Below are 24,730 nucleotides of genomic sequence, written 5' to 3' on the forward strand. Positions count from 1 at the left end.
CCAACCTACCTCACGGTGGGTGGAGGACGGGGATCCATCGGAGAGTGTCACTAGGAGTATCAGAGGGGCCGTGTTAGTCTGGATCTGTAAAAGCAGCAAAGAGTCCTGTGGCACCTTATAGACTAACAGACGTATTGGAGCATGAGCTACTGCACATGGCTAAGCAAAGAGAACAAACCCCCAACCCCCCCTGTGGTTTGGGAGACAGGTTTGCTGTGGGAATTCTGTAGCTCAGATGACTTCACGACTGGGCATTGGGATTATTTACCAGTTTCTCTGGCATTGGGGCAGTTTTGTGCTCACAGCTGTGATGGCTGAGTGGTTAAGGTGTTGGAGTTGAAATCCAATAGGGTTCCCCTGCGCAGGTTTGAATCCTGCTCACAGCGAGGCCTGTGTTTTAGCCAGTCTCTCACCCGGGCAATACCTCTGTACAACCCCCTGAGACACTCTCAATTCTCTCCCCACCCCAAGTAAATCCTGTTCTGCTCCTTTCATGGAGATCCCTGGAACACCCCCTCACACTGTGTCCCTGAGGGGTCAGGCAAACTCTCAGCACCTGAAGCCTCTGCCACTCACCTAGTGCCCCATAGATCAGCCATAGCCCTGTTTCTGCTCCTCTCTCTAGGGTGCGAAAGGAGCTGAGTCAGCGAATCCATGGGGGCTGCAGAACCAACATAGAAAAAATAGGTGCTCAGCGCCCACTGGCAGCCAGCTCCCTCCTGCCCACTACAGGCCTTGCCGACAAACTCCTCCTCTTCCCCTTCAGCACCTCCCACTTGCCAGTGATCAGCTGTTCAGTGGGGTGCAGGAGGGGCTGGGTGGGGGATGGAGATGGGAAGAGGTGGGGGAGGGAGAGGAATGGGGCAGGAAGGTGCAAGCCGGGAAGAGATGGGACAGGGGTGAGGGCTTGGGGGGAGTGGGGGCAGGGCCTGGGGTGGAAAGGGGGGATTTGTCACAGACCCCTCTAAGGCCGGCCCTGAAGGGAAGCACCGACTATCACAGTGACAATAGAAGTGACCAGCATTGCGGGGGAGGCTGAGGGAGATCCGCACTCACCAGGTCTCTTCTCTCCCCCACGGTGAGCCAGACACTGCTCTCTCCTGGCTCTCACTCTAGCAGCTGGACGCCAAGGAGCCATTTCCCCACGGGAAGTGCATTGAGTGCCCCTGTGGTGCTGGGGGGCTGGCGCTGCTGCCACCTGTGGGGCTGGCAGGGGGGCTGATGTCTGCACAGACTCTCAGCTGCCAGGCCGGAGGGGGCACTTGGGACGTTACCAGACTGGCTCAGTGAAGACGGGGGGTTGACAGAGCAATACAGACGCTCTCCAGAGCACGGAGCAGCAGCCGCCCATGCAGCCAGGCAAGGAGCATTTCCCACAGCCTGGAGCCGAGGGGGAGGCGGCAGCTGCTGTTCCAGCTCCTCGGGGCCAGGCCCTGTCAGCCAACAGCCACTTCTTACTCCCCACAGCTAAGGGTGCCGGGTTCCTCCGGTGGGGGTGTGGAGCAGCCGTTCGTTTTGCTGTTCGCACTCCTCTGCGGTGTGAAAATCGGGGAGGGGAGGCAGAAGCCCCACGTCCCTCCCGAAATGACGCCCAGTGGGGGAAGCCAGGACAACAGGGTGGGGCAGCAAGTGGTGGCCAGACTCTCACCGCCAGGGTCTAGTCTAGCTCAGGGTCCAGCTCAACTTCCTCCCCGCGCCACTGGCCCCCCAGTCCCCTTCCCCCACCAGGTCAACCCGGGCACTAGGGCAGGAACAGGGTGAGGCAGCAAGTCAAGCTGAGCAAGGCAGGCAAAAGCGAGTCTTGTCTTCATGGGCCGCTCCCAATGACGTCCTTTTTGTGTGCAACTGCTGCAAAAACCTCCTGGACAGAGAAGCAACAGGCCAAAATACTGCCACACAGCTGCCAAAGTAGCTCAGTTGGGAGAGCATTAGACTGAAGATCTAAAGGCCCCTGGTTCAATCCCAAGCTTTGGCAGGTTCTTTCATCCTCTTTGTGCAGGGGCAGCTTGTTCTCTGGCAGCACAGTTGTGCCTGCACCCAAAGTGAGCAGGGCTACCCTCAGACAAAGCAATTTTGGGTGCCCCTTCCATTAAAAAAAGTGGCAATACTGTATTCTCTTGGGGCCCCTGCGGGGCCTGGGGCAAATTGCCCCACTTGCCTCCCCTCTGGGTGGCACTGAAGGTGAGTCTCTCATCTTGGGCTCTGCAGTAGGAAAACATAGAATGGGCTTCTGCCCCTAGTTAGCCCACCTGACCTTTAACAAGGAGAGATGGGAGCTGTCTTTCCCAACATGGCAGGAAGAGAGCAAGGCAGGGTGACCCTCAGGCATGGTGCCAGAGGGCTGCTGGGCAGTGACAGGCAGGTAGACGGGATGAAAACTCCTCTGTGCAGCTGAGCGAGGGCAGTACCAGGGAAGGGGCGTCTGTCAAAGTGGCCGTGTGGAAGGTGGCAGGGATTTGGGGGCCCCAGAGGAGGCGCTTGATGTTCAGTGTCTTGGAGCAGCTGGACTTCAACATGGTGGGTGTTCAGGAAATGCACATTCATGACTTTAGGGTAGATCAATGGGCAGAGGGTGATTGGAGGAAGGGCCTCCTGGCCAAGGAAGAATGATGGGGCTGGAGTCTTGTTCTTCACATTCGCGGTGCAAGTACAGAAGGGGCTGGAGCTCTGACCAGGGAGGGCATTACTGGTGGGCTTTGTGCTCTGTGGCACTGGTTACTGCTATATTAGTGTGTATGGTCCCCAGTTAAGGCATGAGAGGGAAGATCAAAGGCTCCCTTCCTCTGGACTGCATGATGTTTGTTGTTTGGGGGGGGATTTTAATTGTGTCAGCCGGCCTGAGGCCCGCTGGTCCCGTTTTCCCAACTGTCAGAAGAAACATTTTTACAATGAGCACTACCTGGCGCAGGTCTGTAGTGAGGTCGGCTTAGAGGAGCTCACTCCAGCCACAGAGGGGGTTCACCTTTCTGCGGGGACAGGCCAGGAGTCGCACTGACCGGATTTATGCTCAGCTTTTGTGTCTTTAGCATGTTGCTTCTCAGATTCTTTCTTGGCCTGACTTGTTACACTTTGACACTTAACAGGCCAGAGTTTGTGCACCTTCCTATTATCCTCACTAGGATCTGATTTCCAAATTTTGAGGAATGACTTTTTGCCTCTAACAGCCTCCAGTACTCGGCCGTTTACCTAGAGTGGCGTTCTGCTGGTCATCCTATTGTCATTTCTGATTTAGGGCAAACGTTTCATCTGAGCCTCTAATTGCAGTGTTTTTAAACGCTCTGCATGCTGCTTGCAGGCACCTAACACTTGTGACAGCAGCTCCTTTTAATTCCCTTCCAACCATCTATACTTATGCCAATAGGTTGACTTTAGGTCTTTAACTTTGAGCGGTAGCTGAGAAGATGGTAAATTGGGCAGAAACCCATTCGACAAACCTCTTCATTTCCTTGTTATTGCCTGACTTCTTCATTCATCCCCTTTTCCTTTTTTCCTGGGTGAGGCGGCGGCCTGCCAGGGAGCTCCCTGGCACCTCTGGCTGCCTGGGCTGAAGGCAAGAGGCAGGCCTGGGTGTGGCGAGGGCCTCCTGTCCTGGCCTGAGGCCGCACTGCTTCCTGGTCCCCTTTTCCCACCCACACCGGCAGGCGGCTGCTGTGGGAGAACACGAGGGAGGCTCTCAGGATGCTAGGCAGCGCTGTGTGGCTGTCAGGGAAAAGAGCCTTCTTCTCTAAAGATGGCTGGCAGAAAGGTGGTACTCAGCTCTGTAAGCGACCTGCCCAGTAGCCTTGCTGCCAGGGGATGCAGACATTTCTGTAAGGTGCAGAAAGAGGGTATTTGGCTTCCAAGTTAATATGAGAAATATGCATTTAGGAGATTGAATTTCCATTCTTTCACAGGGCCCCAGTGGCCTAATGGACAAGGCAATGGCTTTCTAAGTCAGAGATTGTGGGTTCGAGTCCCATCTGGGGTGAAAAACTGCCTCTATATTGCAAGGAAACCTTGGCCTTATTTTCACCAAGGAAGTTGGGAGATGTTTGAACACAAAATATTGGATCTTGGGAAAAATGCCCCAGAAATGGTATCTTGACAAATGCTTTCTAAACCCCTCAGTAGCAAACAATTAATGCTAGTGTTTGTCTGAGACTAGAGGGATGAATAGTGTTTACTCCCACACCTCAGTGAGTGAAACAGATGGAAAGAGGAAGGCCGTCCTGAAAGAGAATGGATCTGTCTGGAGACAAAGCAGCCCCTGAGAATGAGCAACGGTGTGAAAAGAAGAGGTTCAAATGTGTGTTAGATGTTAGTTAGTGTTAGAGGGTTTATCCCTTCACCCTCCCATTCCCTGGTCCTTCTTGCGTACACACAGAGCAGCAATACCCAAAGTCCAAAGGTGCAAACAATGAGATGTTTATTGGATTGAACTTCCAGCAAGCAATGATTCCAGTTTCCTTCCTCAGTGTCCCCATCCCAGCCCTGACGCCACAGAGCCTTGCCTGTGTCCCTGTTCCCATTCTCCCCCTTAGCAAGACATAGGACATATGGTGACACATTTCCTGATAGGGCCAGGCATCAAGGTGGAAGGTGTTGATATTCCATTTGTCCCACTGCTCCTTGCGTAGTACAGTGCCCTGCACCTTCTCTCATACGGGCGTGCCACACCTGTTCCAATTAGCGTTCCAGACTTCCCACTATAGTGGGCCCGGGAAGGTTGGGTCCAGGTTGTCTAGTACAGGGGGGAGGGGCTTACTCCATTACTTCTCGGTTATTTCCATAGGCAACGTATCACAAGTATACTTAGCAATACACCAGCCACTGTAATAATCCACAGCAACACCGAGAGACCTGAGCACTGCCGCATGGTCCAACATCCCGGCCACCACCGAAACACCTCCTCTCCTCCTTCGACAGGGTCAAGCTCTTAACGTGTCCAGTTGCTGGCAGTTGCAATACGCTGCTGCTGCAGGTTTTTGTGCTTTTGTCCATATCATAAGTCCATTGAATGTCCACAGATAAATGGGTTATTGTTCAAACCAACTTAACCACGTGGTGTGGAATCAGGCTGTATGCGCTGGTTCGATTATTCACAGCAGTAAGATTCACAGATCTATCTGTGCGCCAAAGCCCAGAGAGCAGTGTGTAGTGTGGAATTTGGTTAGGGGCTGGTGTAATTGTGCCCCCAGTAATATGTACATTTCCAGCAAAACACCTCAGACACAGTACACCCAATTGTCCACCCCTTGCCACGGGCCATTGGGTGTGCTCCTCCATGGCCATCAGGGAGTGGCAAATTCAAACATCTTCTCTAGATTTACACCATTTTACACACCCCTCCATTGATTCCCAGCGAGCAAATCCCCTTCTCATTATTCCCATAGGGATTGTGGGTCCCACCTTAGCTGCCGATTCACTTCCAGATACCACGGTAGCTATTACACAGGTGCTGGCCTGCTAGTCGAGCATTTTGAATTTCCATACACATCTTCCCCCAGGTCAGCCTTTTGAAGCCACCCCCACCCATGTCATGAGGTTTTCTGTTCATTGAAACACAACAATGCTAACAACAAGACTAACACCACAGACAAACAACACAAAACATAGATTCATGGTATTATGGGTTAGTCTTTTGCTGGCACCAGATTGCTTGTAGAGCGTCTAAAAAACAAAAGAAACAATTTCCACACACACCCCCGGTGGGGACAGATTAGTGCTTAATAATAATAATACCACTTCCTTTTACAAATTTCCTTGCTAATTGCAGGAAAAACAGAAGAATTACCTCCAGGCTGTCCTTATTTTGTTCTATAGTCAGATAGTGAATTACCCCACTCGCGGGTCAGTTTCCCCTCTTGTACAACAGACACGGTTTGCAATAGTTTCTCTGCTGCACCAAGCTTTAAGTTTATCCTCAGGTAACAGCTGAGAGACAACTTTAGATTTAGCTTTAGTACTGTACATACACACACACACTCCTTAGGGTTAACCTGTCCCCCTTATTTTCAGGCTTGACTTGTTTTTTCACCTCCCTTTCCTGGAGGGCCACAATCTGAGTCTTCCAGTAGCTTGTTTGCTGACCAGATGTATTTATTAGTTGCAGCTCCTTTGTGCTGCCACTGATGGGCAGCTCTCTCCTTCCCCCATCAGCTAGGTCATTTGCATTCACACCTGCTTTCGGGCTTGCTTTTGGATCCAAAGCCATCAGCAGCTCAGAGACTGTCTTAAAAGGGACACAATCAACTTCCACCGGAGTTCTGATTACTTTCCACTTTCATCTTCTGCTTCAAAACACACAGATCTGAAAAGAAAGAAACCACAACCTATTGTGGCTCCCTTTGGAGCCCTAATAGGGTTTGAATTAAGTACCATGTTTTGTTTGCATTTCTTTTACCCCTTCTCCAATATACACTGCACACGTCCTGGGAAAATGCACATTCCTTCCATAGTTTAACCTTCATAACATTATGTTACAAACCATAAGTCTCACTTTAGGTTTTTAAAACCTTACACAATTACACAAAACATTTTGTTTTGTCTAACATCCCTTGCACTGCAATAATTTTTCTTTTACACAACTGTACCCCGATTACACGTCCATCTTGTACAACCAGAGCCAGCCAGGGGCAGGCAAGTTAAGTGCCAATAGAAACCCCTGACATTCCTTTAGTGATTTTGCTTACATTACCCAGGAGTCAAATCATTTTGATGAGATTATCTCTCCGCCTGCTGCCTGCAGCCGTCCCCTATAGACCATTTCTGTGGGCAAAGGGCCCATTTCCCCTCAGAATGGCTGTAAAGGCTTATCCGGACAAAACACAGTGGTGGTAGCAGCCACTTTACCTGACCCTCTTGTATAATTTAATTACTAAGCTTCCATCCAACGTGAGTGCGCAGAGCTGCACATACAGTTACATTTATATAACTGGGTTTTATTATTAAACCAACAACTGCCCTTCTTGTAACACCACAACTGTTGCCTTTTACTATTTCCACAACTCTCAAATGTTTCCTTTCCTCCAAACTCTGTATTATTAATGTTTGCAAAACCCTGGGCGGCTGCACTGCCGTGCTGGGGTGACTCTGCAGGGGGAGAAGCTGCTGTGGAGCAATGTAGAGCAGGTGCAGGAAGGAGCCAGGGTCACTGTTCACATTGTGAACTGCACAATTTTCCATATTTGGGAATGTCCGAGAACAATTCTAAGGGGAAGGTGAATGCAGAGCAGTGACACTGGAGGTGCCCAGACCTCCAAGAGGGGGCGGTGTGGAAATTAATAATGGGAAGATCATTTGCGAAATTAGTCATCACTGACAAGATTTGTCTCTTCTTATTTCATGTTATGGTGTTATTTAGCAGAATCAGGACATATTTTTACTATGTTAATTAAACACAGAATTTTATTTAACTAAGCCAAAAACTTAGTATCACTTATTTTTTTCTCTGTCCTAACAAGAATTAAATGAATGTAACCCCTCTGCCAGGCTGAAACAATAGCAGCAAGGGCCAGGTTCAATACCTAGGGGTCCCTTCCCCACAACGTAATGCAGACCAGCTCGAGCCCCCACCCAGTGACCTGGGAAAATCTTACACACCCCTGGGCGCCTAAAGGAGGCAATACTTCCCCTCGCGCAAGCACAGACTCTTGGTGTAGCAGAAAAGGTTTAATTACATAAGATAAACAACAACAAGCATGAAATTTGGAAAATACCTCAACTGGAGTTCATAGGTCAAACCGTGAGCAAAGACCCACCCCAGCAACTTGGGCCGTGTCCTTCTCTCTGGGCCCTTGAGTCCAGCAACCCCCCTAAATCACCCACAGTCCCAAAAGTCCCACAATTCAAAAGTCTCTGTCCCGGGTCAGGCAGCCCAGAGTTCAAGAGTCTCTTTGCAGAGGTCCCCCTCCCCAGCCTAGGTAGAAAGGGGCACCTTACGTGGTTCGGGGCCAGCTGCCCTGCCTCTTCGTGGGGTTCTGCTTCCACTAGTCGTCCCCGCAAACAGCTCAGCTCCGCTTACTCTGTGGGCTGCTCCACTCTGCCAGCTGCTCTGGTCCACCAGCTGTCCTGTGATCCGCTCCAGCCATCCTCACGAGCTGCTCAGCTCCACTCACCCGGTGGCTGCACAAACTGCTCCACTCTGCTCGGCCAGTATTGCTTCAGGCTCCCCCACTCATCAGCACAGTGCTCTCAGCTCAGCAAGTCCAGCTCTTTAGTGATTTCAGCTCCACTCATTAGCACAGTGCACTCAGCTCAGCAAGTCCAGCTCTTCAGTGATTTCAGCTCATAGTAGGGGAGCCCCAGTACCAGTGAATTCAGCTCAGTAACCTGCATCTAGATTCTTAAGAGAATCAAAAGTTAACTCTGACATTCCACAGTGGAGAAAAGCATAGATAGAACTGGTGCTTCTGACTCACACAAAGAGCCTGCACCACCAAGTACAGATACCTGTCCCCAGCCTCTCTCTTTTCAATGGGTTTTGGAACCCATGTGCCCCATCTAGCAAGCGCTATCCAGCTGACAATGAAACCCCCCATCACAAGACAATTTTGTAGTTCCCCATTTACCCAATCAGGGTGACAACATTTCATTCCTCCTGCCCCAATAACAACAAAATTGGGGCTCCCACAGCTGTGAAAATAACCATCCCATGCTGCTTTGCGGTATGCTAAGTGGGGTGGGAGTGCCCATGCAAATAACCGAAATACCAATGCAACACTTTCCGCACTCCCCATAATTTACCACCAGATGTCAGGGTGGGGCTCATCCTGACTCTGCTTACATGTAATTAATTGACCCTGGCCCCATCAATTGATCCTGGCCTGGTGTCTGGCTGTGGAATTTACTATTTACTATTTTTATCCCAGCATATTTAAAGATGAAACTGCTTTACAAAAGCTCCTTTATTCTAGGTGATACAAACAGGTCACTTCCCAGCTATTTCAAGGAGATGGAATTTTCCTGACCCACAGGGAACTTAAACTAACATGCTCAAGATCACACATTCCTTAGGAGAAAACGAAGGGGAAAAAAACCAAACCCCACCAAACCGTTGCTGTTTCTACCCAAATGATCAATGAGACCAGAAAGGGAGACTGTGCAATTAACTGGCTGGGACTACACTGACTCTGCAGTTACTTGGATGCAGACACACCCAGCTCTACAGTTGGGAAACGTACAGAGACTCTGCTGCTGCTCATGAACTAGCAGCACATGACCTCTGAACAGCTGCCATTCGAATGTATCTGAAAGTTACAAGGAACAACGATCTGTGTTAAAGGAAGGCTGCCATTTATTAGAGCCCCAGTTGATGCCGTGTGCACAAAGAGAGGATTGAATGTGTAACAGGGAGTTTGGTAAATCTTGGTTATTTTATTTTTGTAACAGGCTCCTGTCCACCCCCAGTAGATTTTTCAGTCCCAATGGCAACTTACTTACCAAATGTAATACAGACTAGTCCATGCCTCCCAAGTGGATGTGGTTCTTGTTCTTCTGCACATTGTAGCCCATAGAGGCCAAGGACCTGCAAATGTGTCTTCATGGGCCTTTGTTTAGTTGATGAAAACAAACCTAGACACTTAGAGGATTGGAACTGATTTCAGCTGGGGGACATGTTTGCTAGGTTTTTGTGCATTTGCACAGGCAAACATTGAGTGTGTCCATTCGTTTCAGGGATCCCTATTTAGGGGAGCTCTTGAGCATACAGGAAACAGAATTATTTTTATTTAAGAAATTGGGACACTTGGATTTGAACTAAGGCCCACTTGATTTATAGTCAAACACTCTACTACTGAGCTATACCCCCATGACATTTGCAGTGGCAAGTCAATGATCTTAAGGATTTTGAAGGACGGGCTCTGCCTCAGCGAGCTCCTTTTCTATTCCCAGGCCACAGGGGTTTTAAAAATGGAGTTTGAGTAAACTTTATATACACATGTAGATACCACAGCTTGCACACCCACCAACATAGCTTCCCCCACTGACAGCTACCACCTCTCGGGGAGATGGGTTAACTGCACGGACGGGACAGTTCTCTTCCCTCCGCTTAAAGCATCTTCATTATTTATGAATAGGTGGGAAATAACCTCCTGAATGGACAGGAACCAATGTATCAGATATTGCTGTGTCTGCATTCAATATTGGTAATATTGCGCTGGATTAGTAGGAGCATTGCAAGCAGATAGAGGGAAGTGATTATTCCCCTCTATTCAGCACTGGTGAAGCCACATCTGGAGCATTGCATTCAGTTCCCCCCCACCCACCCTCTCTGCCCCTCCCCTGAGACCCACCCTGTCCATCCAAACAGCGTCTGATGTTTTCCTGTCTAGCCGGCTTGCTTCCTAGAATGAACGCTCCTTGAGTGGGGTGATCCACAGGGAGTAGCTCAAACCTCCAAAGTGCCTGGCCAGGGGCAGGACATTAGCCCAGCAAGGGAGGGGTGTGGCAGTGACATCACAAAGGCCTTTTGCAGGACCTCAGACTATTGGTCAAAGGTGGTGGGGAGGTGATGACCTCACAGAGAGATGCTGACATCAGCCAGGCAGGACAGGGGTGAGGGGCAAGGGGCCAGGGAAACCTCAGAGGCCCCTGTGGCTTTGCTTCAGCAAGTCTCCTTCTCCAGGTCTCTCTTTGAGGACAGAGAGAGTATTCGGGTTCATGTACGTGAGCGCCAGGGGGAACCTCTTTCAAGTTTTCTCCTTCCCTTTTTGTGATTTTACTAGAAAACAGCCATCCCTGTTTAGAAGGTAAGAGCCTCCTCGAGGGAAGGGATGTCCTGGGCGTGTCACAGTTCGGATGCCAGTGGCCCCCTACACTGTAAGGAAACTCCCACCACCTGCTCTGTGTTCGCAGGGCGGGAGAGAGCAGCATCCACGGCGGTGATTTGCTCCTGGCTGCCGGAGCAGAGCAGCAGGCTCAGCTGTGAGAACTTCCCAGAGCGATGAAAGGGGAGGGGCCCATGGCTCTGTAGCAGGAATGCAGGGCAGGCGAGTTCACAGCGGGCATTGTGGGATACTGGCAGAGGCCAGTTATGGTGATATAATGAACAGCAGCGTCTACACTGACACTCTGTCACTTTAAGTTTGCTGCAAAAAGCTCTAGACCTCTCATCGAAGTCGTTTTATTTTGTCAGCAAAACAGGGCAGTTTTGTCGCCAGACATGGCATTGCAGTGTGTGCACCAGCCACAAGCTGCCGACCGAGAGAGCATTGTGTGTTTTTCACACACCAGAGCAATATCATTCTGCTGAAACAACTTTGTAGTGCAGACCTGGCCAAAGATTCACTCACACACACTGCTTGCAAGGAAAACATCACCTGCTCCTCTGCTTTGCAGAATCCAGACACAAGCAAAGCTTGTCAGGCCCTGGTGGCGATGGTAGGGAGTCAGGTGTGGGCACACAGAGTGCTTTAGTCACCCACAGGCACCATGGCTTAGCTGGCTAAAGCTTCTGTTTTGTAAACAGGAGATTCTGGGTTCAACTCCCAGTGGTGCCTTGTTGGCTGGATGTTGGGGTACCTGTTATTGGCTACTGTCAGAAGAGAAGTTTCAGAGCTAGATGGGCCTTTGGTCTGGCCCAGGGTGGTTTTTCTTATGGTTTAAATAACACTCACTGGCACTGATAATAGAGTTACTGAAAGTTTGGGAGTTAGGAGCTGATAGGTCAGTGGTCCAGTCCCCTCACAGATGACCCCCCTCCCCTCTCTGGGACAGGGGCAGGTCTGAGCTCTCACCCAAATGCTCATTGTGGCTGCCAGAATCTGTGGGCAGCTTGTTTAGTTTACAGCAAAGGTTGAGTCCTGCTTTGTGCACCGTGTGTGAGAATGAAAATCCTAAACCTCCCTTTGAAATAACGAATGCAGCAGGACGTGTTATTGTCCCTGCCCCAAAGCAGACAGACCAATGGAGAAATGCCGTCGAGTCCAAGGTAATACTCCCCTGCCATTTTACCTTTTTTGCTGGCTAAATTCCTTCTTATCTGCCCGGCCCAGGCTGTCCTCTGCCTCTGTTGCTGCTCCCGGCCTGCTCTAGAGTCAAACACGCAGGGCCCCCAGGGGAACAGAGGCTGGGACAGGGCAGCAGCCTGGGCTGGGCTGGGAAGATGCTGGGAGTTCTCGTTCCCTGAGAACTGGCCCGGCTCCCTTCTCAACAGCAAACAAATCAATTCCACGTCCCCTCCCCAGAAAAACCAGCCTGGAGCCAAGGGCAGCAGGGGACGATTCCCTCCAGTTCCCACCGAGGCAGGAGAGATAACAGGCAGTTCCAGTTTAAGCTCAGTGTTTTTAACAATTTCTACAACATTAAATAACCCTTTAATCATAGTGTCACCATCCATAAAATTGCTTCAGCCTCCTAAGTGCCCAACTAAACATCTCTTCAAATCCAAGGGAGTGGAGATCAGTCAATGTTCAGAGTCATCCCACATAAAAGAACCATGTTGTGGTACATACTGGCCCCATCATGTGGCCATGGCCTTTCCCTCCTCCTCCAGAGTCAGAATGTGACCAGCTCACACCCACGGGGAGCAACACCCCTGCCTTGGTCTCTATGCCAGAGCTCCTATCAGCTCAGCGTCCTTCCCACAAGAGTTGGCTGCTGAGAGGGTTGCGATGGGGTAAATGAAGGCAGAGGAGGATTGTTCCTCATGGGTTTTCTTTGTGTGGCTCTGTGATCCTGCTGGAGGAAGCATCATTTGTGCTTGTTTCAGTAGCTTGAGTTGGTCTCAGGTTGTGACCCCGAGTACAGGGATTCCTGCACTCTCTGCTCTTAGCCCCTCAGGGAATGGACAATGGAGCAGCTTCAGAAATTGGATAGAAAGTAGCCTAAGAAAGTGTAGCATAAGTGAGAAGAAAAACAGCATTTGCCCCTCCCTGGTGGTTAGGATTTGGCACTTTCACTGCCAAGGCCTGGGTTCAATTCCAAGTCAGGGAAAAATGACTTTAAACCAGAACTGTTTTTGTTATTCTTCACTTACAACATAAACGAATCCATGGTATTTTCCTGATTCCCCCCATCTTCCCAGTGTCTCCATGGCAGGGCTGGCTCCAGGCACCAGCCCAGCAAGCAGGTGCCTGGGGCGGTCAATGGAAAGGGGAGGCTTCAGCAGCAATTGGTCCCTCTCAGAGGGAAGGACTTGAGGCCAAAAGCGGCAGAGGTAGAGCTGCCATTGATTGCAGCTTTTTTATTTTTTTTTCCACTTGGGGTGGCAAAAACACTGGAACTGGCCCTGCTCCATGAAAGACAATTTGTTAAATCCCAGATGAGTGGAGTTAAATCAGTTCTCAGCCTGAGTTCTTAGGTCTTAATCCTGAGGATATTGTCCCATCATGGGGCCATTTCCCTCCTCTCTTTCATACAGAAACACAATTTTCTTTGCACAGACACAGGAACAGCAAGATCCTTCTCTGTCCCTTGTGCAAAGCAGGGGGCCAAATTCCATGGAAACAATGGACAAGCAGGGGGCCCTGGGCACATCCAGCCCTGGCCGTGAGATGTTCCCTTCCCTCTTTCTTTATGCCTCTGTTGTTATTTCATGGATTGTCTGGGATGGGGGAAAAGCTGAGTTCACTCCAGGTGGAGGGTAAAAAGGACCCTGAAAATCTCAGGCCCCAACCCCTGCTACCAGGATCACTGAGGTGCTGGGGATTTGAGTAGGAAAGGGACTGTGTGAATTGTCAAGGTGGGGAATGAATAACAATCTACAACTAGATCCACCTCATTAATCACTGACACAGGCTAATCCTGCTGCAGATAGAAGGGCTCTTCCAAGGCTCTATCTTGCTTTCTCCAATGCCATGAAAGCCTGTCTTTTGCCCGCTAGCTGTTGTGACTTGAGCACAAGAGGGGATGTTTGATCCAGAAGCCTGGCCATGCCTGGAGTCCTGTAGGTAGGGATGCGAGCTCCATTTCCTACTGGCCCAAAGTCACTTGGGTGGTGTTGTCTTTCCCCAGGGATGCTGAAGGGCCTAAGGGAGGGAGGCTCAATACTCCCCCCATCAGTCAGGGCGGAAGAGGAGGGCTGCAAGAGTGGGCAGGTTGATGGCTGGGCCTTCTAGTGTTCGGTTGGGGACGAGGTGGGGAATGCGAACTGGGAGAAATGGTTGCTGGCCTGTGAGGAGTGGCTCAGCCGGTGGCGTAAGTGGACCTTGTCATTACCTACAAGGTTGTCATGCTCAAGACCCATCTGTGGTGAATTTCCTCAGCCAGGTATTTCCCCCTGCTCCACGAGTGCTGCTGAGACCGAACACGATGGCCTTCCACTTCTTGTGGGGCAATAGGACGTCCCTACCTAGTCAGGAGAAGCGTGGCTTTTCTGCCATATTAGAAGAGGGGTTGGGCCTGGTGGGCTTTGAAGCCTTGTACGGCTCTACTGTTTTGTTTTTCAATTTTCAGTGGGTGGCTGAGCTGGAGGGCAGGTCAGGCCCGAGGGGAATGGTGGGGCAACCGCAAAGAACGCAACTGACTCTTCCGATATGGCCGTACTTTTTTTACCCCCCTAGGTGCAGCACCGGATATGGGATGGCGAATAGTGGGGGAAGGGGGATGCCCTCCCCCTCTAGTGTTCTTCTACCCACACCTTACACCCTACATGATTTTCAGTGGGTGGCTAGGTGGAAGGTGCTTGCAGGATGGCTTCATCCGCAACAGTGGCCACCCTCACAGCAGCGGCAGCCACAGCAGCGAGGCCCCCCCACATTTGGCTCAGTCTGAACAGAGGTCAATGTACCACTGGGTGAGACAGGCCAATTTTAGGGAGCTTCCTCTGAAGGTGAGCAACTGTCCCCAGAACTTACTGACAGGAGCTTTAAAGTATTTGCAAATGTGCACGGCCGGCATGTGCAGAGCAAAGGCTGCCCGGGAGCACTGTGTCAGGCTCTGGCACCGCTTGAGACAATGGACCATCTTCAGCCATCAGGCGTCCCAGGATCTAACGCAGGAATGGGAAGAGGAAGCAAGTCAAGCTGAGCAAGGCAGGTAAAAATTCATCTCGCCTTCGTGGGCGCTCACAATGATACCCTTTTTGTGTGCCAGAGCTGACAGAAACCTCCCAGACAGAGAAGCAGCAGGCCCAAAAGCCCTCTACACCATCATTCCACACAAAGATGGACTACAAGCCGTCAGGAACAGTATCCCTGATAATGTCACGGCAAACCTGGTGGCTGAACTTTGTGACTTTGTCCTCACTCATAACAGATTTGGGGACAATGTATACCTTCAAGTCAGCAGCACTGCTATGGGTACCCGCATGGCCCCACAGTATGCCAACATTTTTATGGCTGACTTAGAACAACACTTCCTCAGCTCTCATCCCCTAATGCCCCTACTCTACTTGCGCTACACTGATGACATCTTCATCATCTGGACCCATAGAAAAGAAAACCCTTGAGGAATTCCACCATGATTTCAAGAATTTCCATCCCACCATCAACCTCAGCCTGGACCAGTCCACACAAGAAATCCACTTCCTAGACACTACAGTGCTAATAAGCGATGGTCACATAAACACCACCCTATACCATAAACCTACTGACCATTATACTTACCTACATGCCTCTAGCTTTCACCAGAGCACACCACACAATCCATTGTCTACAGCCAAGCTCTAAGATACAACTGCATTTGCTCCAACACCTCAGACAGAGACAAACACCTACAAGATCTCTATCAGCTGTTCTTACAACTACAATACCCACCTGCTGAAGTGAAAAAACAGATTGTCAGAGCCAGAAGAGTACCCAGAAATCACCTACAGGACAGGCCCAACAAAGAAAGTAACAGAACACCACTAGCCGTCATCTTCAGCCCCCAACTGAAACCTCTCCAGTGCATCATCAAGGATCTACAACCTATCCCTCACTCTCACAGATCTTGGGAGACAGGCCAGTCCTTGCTTACAGACAGCCCCCCAACCTGAAGCAAATACTTACCAGCAACCACACAACAAAAAACACTAACCCAGGAACCTATCCTTGCAACAAAGCCCGTTGCCAACTCTGTCCACATATCTATTCAGGGGACACCATCATAGGACCTAATCACATCAGCCACACTATCAGAGGCTCGTTCACCTGCACATCTACCAATGTGATATATGCTATTATGTGCCAGTAATGCCCCTCTGCCATGTACATTGGCCAAACCAGACAGTCTCTACGTAAAAGAATAAATGGACATAAATCACATGTCAAGAATTATAACGTTAAAAAACCAGTTGGAGAACACTTCAGTTTCTCTGGTCACTCATTTACAGACCTAAAAGTCACAATATTACAACAAATAATCTTCAAACCTGACTCCCACGAGAGACTGCTGAAGTGGAATTAATTTGCAAAGTGGACACCATTAAATTAGGCTTGAATAAAGACTGGGAGTGGATGGGTCATTACACAAAGTCAAACTATTTCCCCATGTTTATTTGTCCCCCTACTGTTACTCACACCTTCCTGTCAACTGTTGCAAATGGGCCATCCCAATAATCACTACAAAAGGTTATTTTCTCCTGCTGATAATAGCTCACCTTAACTGCTCACTCTTGTTATAGTGTGTATGGCAACACCCATTTTTCATGTTCTCTGTGTATATATCTTCCTGCTGCATTTTCCACTGCATGCATCTGATGAAGTGGGTTTTAGCCCACAAAAGCTTATGCTCAAATAAATTTGTAAGTCTCTAAGGTGCCACAAGTACTCCTCTATCTTTTTGCAGATAAATGAATGGAGGTTAAGTCCATGAATGGCTATTAGCCAGGATGGGTAAGGAATGGTGTCCCTAGTTTCTGTTTGTCAGAGGGTGGAGATGGATGGCAGGAGAGAGATCATTTGGTCATTATCTGTTAGGTTCAGTCCCTCTGGGGCACCTGGCATTGGCCACTGTTGGCAGATAGGATGCAGGGTTGGACGGACCTTTGGTCTGACCCAGTATGGCCATTCTTATGTTCTTATGAAGGGAGGGGTAGATGCCTATGACAGAGTTTCTGTAGTGTAGTGGTGCTCACGTTTGTCTAACACACAAAAGGTCCCTGGTTCAAAACCAGGCAGAAACATGCTGGCTTGTTTTTCCCAGCTCCTACTGGCCTGTCCCTGCTGTTGTAGGAGCAGCAGTGATTTCTATGCTCAAAAGGTCTGTTATAATTCCCCTGCTCCCACTTTTGTCTCCTCTCCCTCTCTGAATGCCTGTGAAGTGGCTTTCCCCTCCCGCTCCCTCCTGGAATGCTGGTGGGATGAATGGGCTGGTTGAAGAGCAGAAGAGCTCCCAGGTAGACAAGGTGTCTGGGACGCTAATTAGGCAGCACTCACACACCCAGAGCATGGACACTGCCCAAGGTGGAGTGTGACCAACCAGATGCAGCCAAGTCATCTCTAGTTGCAGGCCATGAGGTGCAGGCCCTTAAAAGGGGAAGGGACCCTGTGCTCAGGAGAGCACTCACAAGCTTGTACCTCCAGTGAATACCCTTCGCCCGGACCGTCTGGCCAGTGGTTCTCTGCGTTGTATTTCATTGTGCCTCAGGAAGATTTACCTTCATCGCACCGTCCATAGCTGCGCTGTGGGACACTTACCTTGCAGAATCCTGACATCTCCAGTGCCGTGCCTGTCCTGGGAGTGTGAGTATGCGAGTGCGAGTGTGACACCCCCTGCCCCCGCTTATTTTGAGCTTAGCTGTCAGTATAACAAATGTGCTGCTTTCTGCCAAACTCTGGTGGGTCATTAGTCCTCCCTACGCTGACTAGCTGGCCCAATTTTGGGTAACACCTGCGATAAACTCAACCCCTGCAGGGCAGAGGGTGGTGAAATGAGCTGGGAAAAAGCCTTGGCATCAGCAGGGGAAAGCTAGAGGACCTGGGCTGGTCACCTTTTGAAGCCTTGTGGCTTGGTCTCCTCTGCCCTTTGAGATTGGCCTATGGCGGCCGGCTCTTCCTGCTGCCTCCTTTGTGTGACTTGCCAAAGGAGGGAGTGAGGCAGGAATGGGGCAAAAGAGGAAAGTCGAGCTGAGGAAGGCAGGGCAGAAGCTAAGTGCCTCAGTGCGGCTAAGTGGGGTTAGTAGAGCACCACCAGTCGTTCTGCAAAGCCTGGGGAGCTGCGGTTGGCTACTGGGAGGTAGAATCCTGTGCCTGCCTCTTGGCTTCCCAGGGATGGCTACTTGCAGCCCAGGAGAAGAAAGACAGTTCTGGGTGAAAGGAAGACAAGCAAAGCTCTGTGAGGAAATTTGGGTGCGTGGTGCATGCTCTGCATTGGGGGAGAGGGTTGGGGTGCAGGAGGGGTGGCGCTTACCCCGGGCAGTGCAGCTCCCAAAGTGACCGGTACACACAACCCTCTGGCAGCAGCTCCTAGGTGGGCCGTGCCAGGGGGTCTCTGTGCACCGCTGCCTGCAGGCACCGCCCCCAGAGCTCCCATTGGCTGCAGTTCCTGGCCAATGGCCACTGCAGAGTTGGTACTCAGGGCAGGGGCAATGAATGGAGACACTCCCCCCGCCCCGGGGATGCTGGGACATGCTGTCCATTTCTGGGAGCGGCATGGAGGGACGGAGGCAGAGTGGGCAGGGAGCCATCTCAGTGCTGCTGGCACATCTCTGCACACCCATGGGGGGAGGGGAGCAGAGGGCCTCCATGTGCTGCCTGGGGGAGGGGCAGTGCACAGAGCTGCCTCCCCTCCCGGGTCTATTACAGGAGTGGGTGGGTGGGGTCTTTTGGCCTGCAAAGTGCAGCAGGTCGGACTAGATGATCACACTGGTCCCTTCTGACCTTAAAGGCTCTGAGTCTAAAAGGGAGAGGGAAGTAAACAAAGTTTTTTAAAAAAATAAACCAAACATTGTAATATCAGGATAACTCCAACAGCTCATTGTACAGTCCTTCCCCTTTCTTCCTCCATTGTGCGTTGAATGACCTGCAGCACATTGATTCTCTCATTCCCTTGGTAAACTGATACAATGTGACTGAAATTAAACCAATTCCCAGAAGAGAAAACATCATATATATCTCTGCATTGGCTGGGAATCGAACCCAGGTCAACTGCTTGGAAGGCAGCTATGCTCACCACTATACCACCAATGCATCTGGCAAAAATGTCACTTATGCTTGCCTAATGAGGCTAGAGTAGCATTGAGGAGATTTTCTGCCTGTTAAAATGTACTGGATTCTCATCACTAAAAAAAAAACACCTCCATCTTCACTTGGGTTTGAACCATCAGCCTTTCAATTAGCCACCAAAGTTGTTAATCACAGGGTATGTCTACACTACGGGATTATTCCAATTTTACAGAAACCAGTTTTTGGAAACAGATTGTATAAAGTCGAGTGCACGCGGCCCCACTAAGCACATTAATTCGGTGGTGTGCATCCATGTACTGAGGCTAGCGTCAATTTCTGGAGCGTTGCACTGTGGGTAGCTATCCCATAGCTATCCCATAGTTTCTGCAGTCTCTCCCGCCCATTGGAATTGTGGACTGAGATCCCAACGCCTGATGGGGCAAAAACAATGTCGTGGGTGATGCTGGGTAAATGTCGTCAGTCAATCCTCCCTCTGTGAAAGCAATGGCAGACAATCATTTTGCGCCCTTTTCCCTGGATTGCCCAGGCAGACGCCATAGCACGGCAACCATGGAGCCCGTTCAGCCTTTATTCACTATCACCATATGTCTACTGGATGGTGCTGACAGACGCAGTACTGCAGCGCTACACAGCAGCATCCCCTTGCCTTTTGCAAGTTGGGAATGGTTGGGTCATTACACTAATTGAATCTATTTCCCTATGCTAAGTTCTCCTCACACCTTCTATGGGCCATCTTAATTATCACTTCAAAAAGTTTTTTTTTCCTCCTGCTAATGATAGCTCATCTCAATTGATTAGACTTTTCCTGTTGTTATGCATACTTCCACCTTTTCATGTTCTCTGTATGTATAAATATCTCCTGTCTGTATGTTCCATTCTATGCATCCGAAGAAGTGAGCTGTAGCTCACGAAAGCTTATGCTAAAATAAATTTGTTAGTCTTTAAGGTGCCACAAGTACTCCTGTTCTTTTAGCAAAGATGGTTACCAGCCATACTGTCCCGTCTGCTGCTTTGCAACTTGACAATGACAATTGCCAGTTATACTATACCGTTTGCTGCTGTCATGGGTGCTCCTGGATGGCCTCGGTGAGGTCGGCCGGGTGCACATGGACAAAAATGGGAATGACTCCCCAGGTCATTCCCATCCTTAAGTTTTGTCTAAATGGAGAGTCAGTCCTGTCTGGACTATCGGGCAAGCCTACTAAAGAACCAGAGAGGCAAATGGCTGCTCCAGGTCAGAGCCCCAGACACCCCACAGAAATGATGAGCTGCATGCCATTCTAGGGAGTGCTCCTGCAACAACCCCACCCATTGCTTCCCTCCTCACCCACCCCTCCTGCACTACTGTGGCAGTTATCCCCCCATTTCTGTGATGAAGTAATAAAGAATGCAGGAATTTGAAACGACACTGACTTTATTGCCTCTGCAAGTAGAGCTCAAAGGCGGGAGGGGAGGGCAGCCTCCAGCTGCTATGATATTGCAGGCAGGACTGAATCTCCATTAGACAAAGCTTAAAGAAGAGAATGACCTGGGAGTCATTCCCATTTTTGCCCAGGCGCCCCTGGGCGACGTCACCGAGGCCAGCCAGGAGCACTCACGGGATGACGATGACTGATACCAGTCCTACTGTACCGTCTGCTGTCTGGAAGGGAAGGGAAGGGAAGGGGATGCTGCTGTGTAGCGCTGCAGCACCGCGTCTGACAGCAGCATCCAGTAGACATACGGTGACATTGAAAAAAGGCAAGAAATGATTTTTTCCCCTTTGCTTTCACAGGAGGAGGGAGGGGGGGAACAACATATACCCTGAACCACCCGCAACAATGTTTTTTACCCTTCAGGCTTTGGGAACTCAGCCAAGAATTCAAATGGTTTTCGGAGAGTGCGGGAACTGTGGGACAGCTACAGACGTCAGTCGCCCCTCCCTCCGTGAGCATCCATTTCATTCTTTGGCTTTCTGGTATGCTTGTCTCAGCTCCTTAAGTTTCAGCACTGTATTGAGTCCCTGTTGTGGCCTCTGTCTATCATGGCCTTGGAGATTTTTTCAAATGCTTTGGCATTTTGTCTTTTGGAACCGATTTCTGATAGAACAGATTCAGCTCCCCATACAGAGATCAGTTTCAGTATCTCCCATATGGTCCATGCTGGAGCTCTTTTTTGATTCTGGGACTTCATGGTCACCTGTGCTGATCAGCGCTCCACGCTGGGCAAACAGGAAATTAAATTCAAAAGTTCGCAGGGCTTTTCCTGTCAACGTGGCCAGTGCATCCGAGTTCAGATTGCTGTCCAGAGCGATCACAATGGTGCACTGTGGGATAGCGCCCGGATGCCAATACCATCGAATTGCGGCCACACTAACCCTAATCCGACATGGCAATACCGATTTCAGCGCTACTCCCTTCGTCGGGGAGGAGTACAGATACCGGTATTAAGAGCCCTTTATATCGATATAAAGGGCTTCGTTGTGTGGATGGGTGCAAGGTTAATGCAATTTAACACTGCTAAATTCGATATAAACTCGTCGTGTTGACAATGAGGCTAATCATCTAGTGGAACAAGCTCCGCAAGGGACGTGGTTAATTCCCCATCACTGCCCTGTGTAAATGAAGACCGCAGCTCTTGCTGCAAGACACCTGGTGTGTGGGTGTCCCTGTTCCCCCTTCAGAACCTCTGGTACATGGTGCTTCCCTCCTCCCAGTTCAAGATCCCCGTCATGCGGGTGCTCCCATCCAGGATCTCTGGTGGGTGTCTCTGTCCCCCACCCCATGAACTAGCCCCCGTGTGTGGTTTCCCCTGCCTGCCCCTATCCAGGATCTGTGGGTGTCTCTATTCCCCTTTTCAAGATCCGTGTTGCTTGGGTGCGTCCCTCCCCCCCAAGTCAGAATCCCCAGCGTGTGGGTGCTCCCATCCCCCCTTCCACGCTCTGTGGGGGGTGTCTGTCTAAAAAGAGATTGTGTCTCACTGTCTTGCCCAGGCTGCGCTGCAGGGGCTATTCACAGGCACAATCCCACTACTGATCAGCACGGGAGTTTTGACCTGCTCTGGGCTGGTTCACCCCTCCTTAAGCAACCTGGGGGCCACAAGCTTCCCCAGGATCACCATATTGATGCTGAACTTAGTGCGGACACCCGATCAGCACAGCCCCCTGCAGCCCACAACTCCTGAGCTCAAGCGATCCACCGGCCTCAGCCTCCCCAGGAGCTGGGATCACAGGCACCAGCCACGGGGCCCAGCTGGTTACAGGGTCTCCCGCTTCCAGTGTCAGGCTCAGCCTGGGAGCTCTGCGCTCTGAGCAGGTGGAAGTGGAGCCTGGAACTGAGCTGATGGGCTGAGGGTTATTTGCACTGCGCACTTCACACAAAGGTGAAAACACGGAGCACAGATCTTTGAGCACAACCCTCATCCTGAGGAATGGGGGGGGGCTGCATAAAGAGAGACCGGCTCTCCCTGGCGGGGCTGCAGCAGCTCTTCACAGGGGCAGTCCCACTGCCAATTGGTACCAGAGTTTTGAAAGCCTCCTTTCCTGGGCTGGCTCCCCTCTCTCTAGGGGGACTGGCGACCCCAAACTTCCCAGAAACCATCATAGCAAGGCCAACCTGAGCACAGACACCTGCTCAGCACCCCGGGGTGCAGACCTGAACTCCAGCAATCAGCTACGCTCAGCTGCCCACCCAACAAGCGTTACACGCAGGAGCCTTCGTGCCCCGCATGTTCAGCTCCCTCCCAGCGCCAGCTTTAAACTCCGCTGCTCAGTTCTAAGCTTTGGCCACACGGGGGCAGCCTGGAGCTCAGCCAACGCCTCCCGGTGCTGGTTGCGTTTCCCGCTCCTCGTGGCAGGTTCACACCCCGCAGGCAGATCTCTGAATCGGAGCCGAACCGTTCCCCAAATCCAGCGCTTTAGCAGCAGCTTTGCTAGGAAAGCGCTGACGTCCCCAAGTAACGTAAGAGCCAGAGCGCTGTGTCCAGGATCTTCTATCGGGCCCCTCACTGTGGTGTCTGTCAGGCGCAAGGAGAAACCAGGGAAATGTTTTCATGGCGTTTAAGGGCAGAAGGGGCCATTAGCTCAGCTAGTCTGACCCCGAATAACACAGAATTACACCATGACACGTATTGATCCCACAGACCTTAGATAGATCAAAGCGTTTCAGCCCTCAGGAAGGAGGCTAAACTGGGTACCAGAGGCAGCGAACAAGGGCCCCCCAAGGCAATGGCAGGGAACTGACGAGGCTAAATATGCCCAGATGATCCCAGCAGGCGACCCACCCCCATGCTGCAGATGTGGGAGTCCCTGTTCCTCCTGCCCTTAAGAATCTCTGGTGGTAAGTGGGTCCCCCCAGTTCCCCAGATAAGAATCCTCCATGGGATTTCCCTGGCTTCACCTCCAGATAAGAACATTGTGTGGAGGGGGTGGGAGGAAGGTTGTCTGGCAGATCTGTCAAGGGGGACTGTGTCTCCCTGTCTGGCCCAGGCTCCTGGGCGGAAGTGATCTCAGTGTGTCTGGCTGTCTCCATTCCTCCCACCCATAAGAATCCCTGGTGTGTGGGTGCACCCTAGACCATTAAGGATCTCTGGTGGGTGGGTGTCTCTCTCCCGCTAGTCAGGATCTCTGGGGCATGGCTGTATAAAAAGAGTCTTTGACTCACCCAGGCTGGGCTGCCATCATGGAACAGACCAGGTCCTTCTGTGGAGGGTTTGCGTTCCTTCAAGGACGTGATCTCAGTGTGTGTGGGTGTCCCTGTCCCTTCAACCCTTAACAATCCCTGGTGCGTGGGTGCGCTGGGCCCCACTACAATCCCCTCTGTCTTACCCCCCATGAGGGATCCGGTGGATGTGGATGTTCTCCACGCTACTGGGGGTGTCTGGTGCCCCTGTCCCTGCTGGTTAATAGTGGAGTGTGTGGGTGTCCCCCCGCCCGTTAAGGATCTGTGTTGTGCGGATGCCCCCGTTCTTCTCATTAAGAATGGTGCAATGGAGAATATGGGTGTGTCCCCCACCCCATGAACTAGCTCCCGTGTGTGGTTCCCCTGCCCCCATCCAGGCTCTGTGGTGTGTGGGTGTCGCTGTTCCTCTTTTCAAAATCCGTGTTGCAGGGGGGCGTCCCTCCCCCCAAGTCAGAATCCCCAGCGTGTGGGTGCTCCCATCCCCCCCTCCAGGCTCTGCGGGGGGGGGGGTCTTAAAAGAGACCGTGTCTCACTGTCTTGCCCAGGCTATGCTGCAGGGGCTACTCACAGGCACAACCCCACTACTGATCAGCACAGGAGTTTTGACCTGCTCTGTTTCCGACCTGGGCCAGTTCACCCCTCCTTAGGCAACCTGGAGACCCCAAGCTTCCCCAGGATCACCATATTGATGCTGAACTTAGTGCGGACACCCGATCGGCACAGCCCCCTCCAGCCCAGAACTCCTGAGCTCAAGCGATCTGCTGGCCTCGGCCTCTTCAGGAGCTGGGATCACAGGCACCAGCCACGGGGCCCAGCTGCTTTTATTGCTTGGCAGCTGGAGCTTTAAACTCTGCTTGTGAGCTCTGTGCCTTGGCCAGACGGGGACAGCCTGGAACTGGGAAATGCTCCTGCTCCCCCCGCCCCCGTCTCATGTCGAGCTGCAGGCGCCGCTGTTCTCCCAGGTAAGATCCCGGATGTTTCGGTGCCCCCTTCCCCCACCCAGGAGCCCAGGTGTCCGGGTACCTCTGCCCCCCATAGAGAATCCTG

General features: G+C 51.2%; 7 non-coding genes across 7 annotated transcripts; 5 read left to right on the plus strand and 2 right to left on the minus strand.

Moving 5' to 3' along the window:
* Positions 1-304: 304 nt before the first annotated feature.
* Positions 305-386, plus strand: TRNAS-UGA. The gene has a single exon. It is a non-coding gene; the product is annotated as a tRNA-Ser (tRNA).
* Positions 387-1,902: 1,516 nt separating this feature from the next.
* Positions 1,903-1,975, plus strand: TRNAF-GAA. The gene has a single exon. It is a non-coding gene; the product is annotated as a tRNA-Phe (tRNA).
* Positions 1,976-3,894: 1,919 nt separating this feature from the next.
* On the plus strand, positions 3,895-3,967 carry TRNAR-UCU. Its single transcript has one exon. It is a non-coding gene; the product is annotated as a tRNA-Arg (tRNA).
* Positions 3,968-9,715: 5,748 nt separating this feature from the next.
* Positions 9,716-9,788, minus strand: TRNAY-AUA. The gene has a single exon. It is a non-coding gene; the product is annotated as a tRNA-Tyr (tRNA).
* A 1,615-nt stretch (positions 9,789-11,403) lies between these two features.
* On the plus strand, positions 11,404-11,477 carry TRNAT-UGU. The gene has a single exon. It is a non-coding gene; the product is annotated as a tRNA-Thr (tRNA).
* A 5,473-nt stretch (positions 11,478-16,950) lies between these two features.
* TRNAV-AAC lies at positions 16,951-17,023 on the plus strand. Its single transcript has one exon. It is a non-coding gene; the product is annotated as a tRNA-Val (tRNA).
* A 1,933-nt stretch (positions 17,024-18,956) lies between these two features.
* TRNAG-UCC lies at positions 18,957-19,028 on the minus strand. The gene has a single exon. It is a non-coding gene; the product is annotated as a tRNA-Gly (tRNA).
* Positions 19,029-24,730: the final 5,702 nt, after the last annotated feature.

This window comes from Mauremys reevesii, linkage group 12 (genome assembly GCF_016161935.1).
Source record: "Mauremys reevesii isolate NIE-2019 linkage group 12, ASM1616193v1, whole genome shotgun sequence".
NCBI classification, from domain to species: Eukaryota; Metazoa; Chordata; order Testudines; family Geoemydidae; genus Mauremys; species Mauremys reevesii.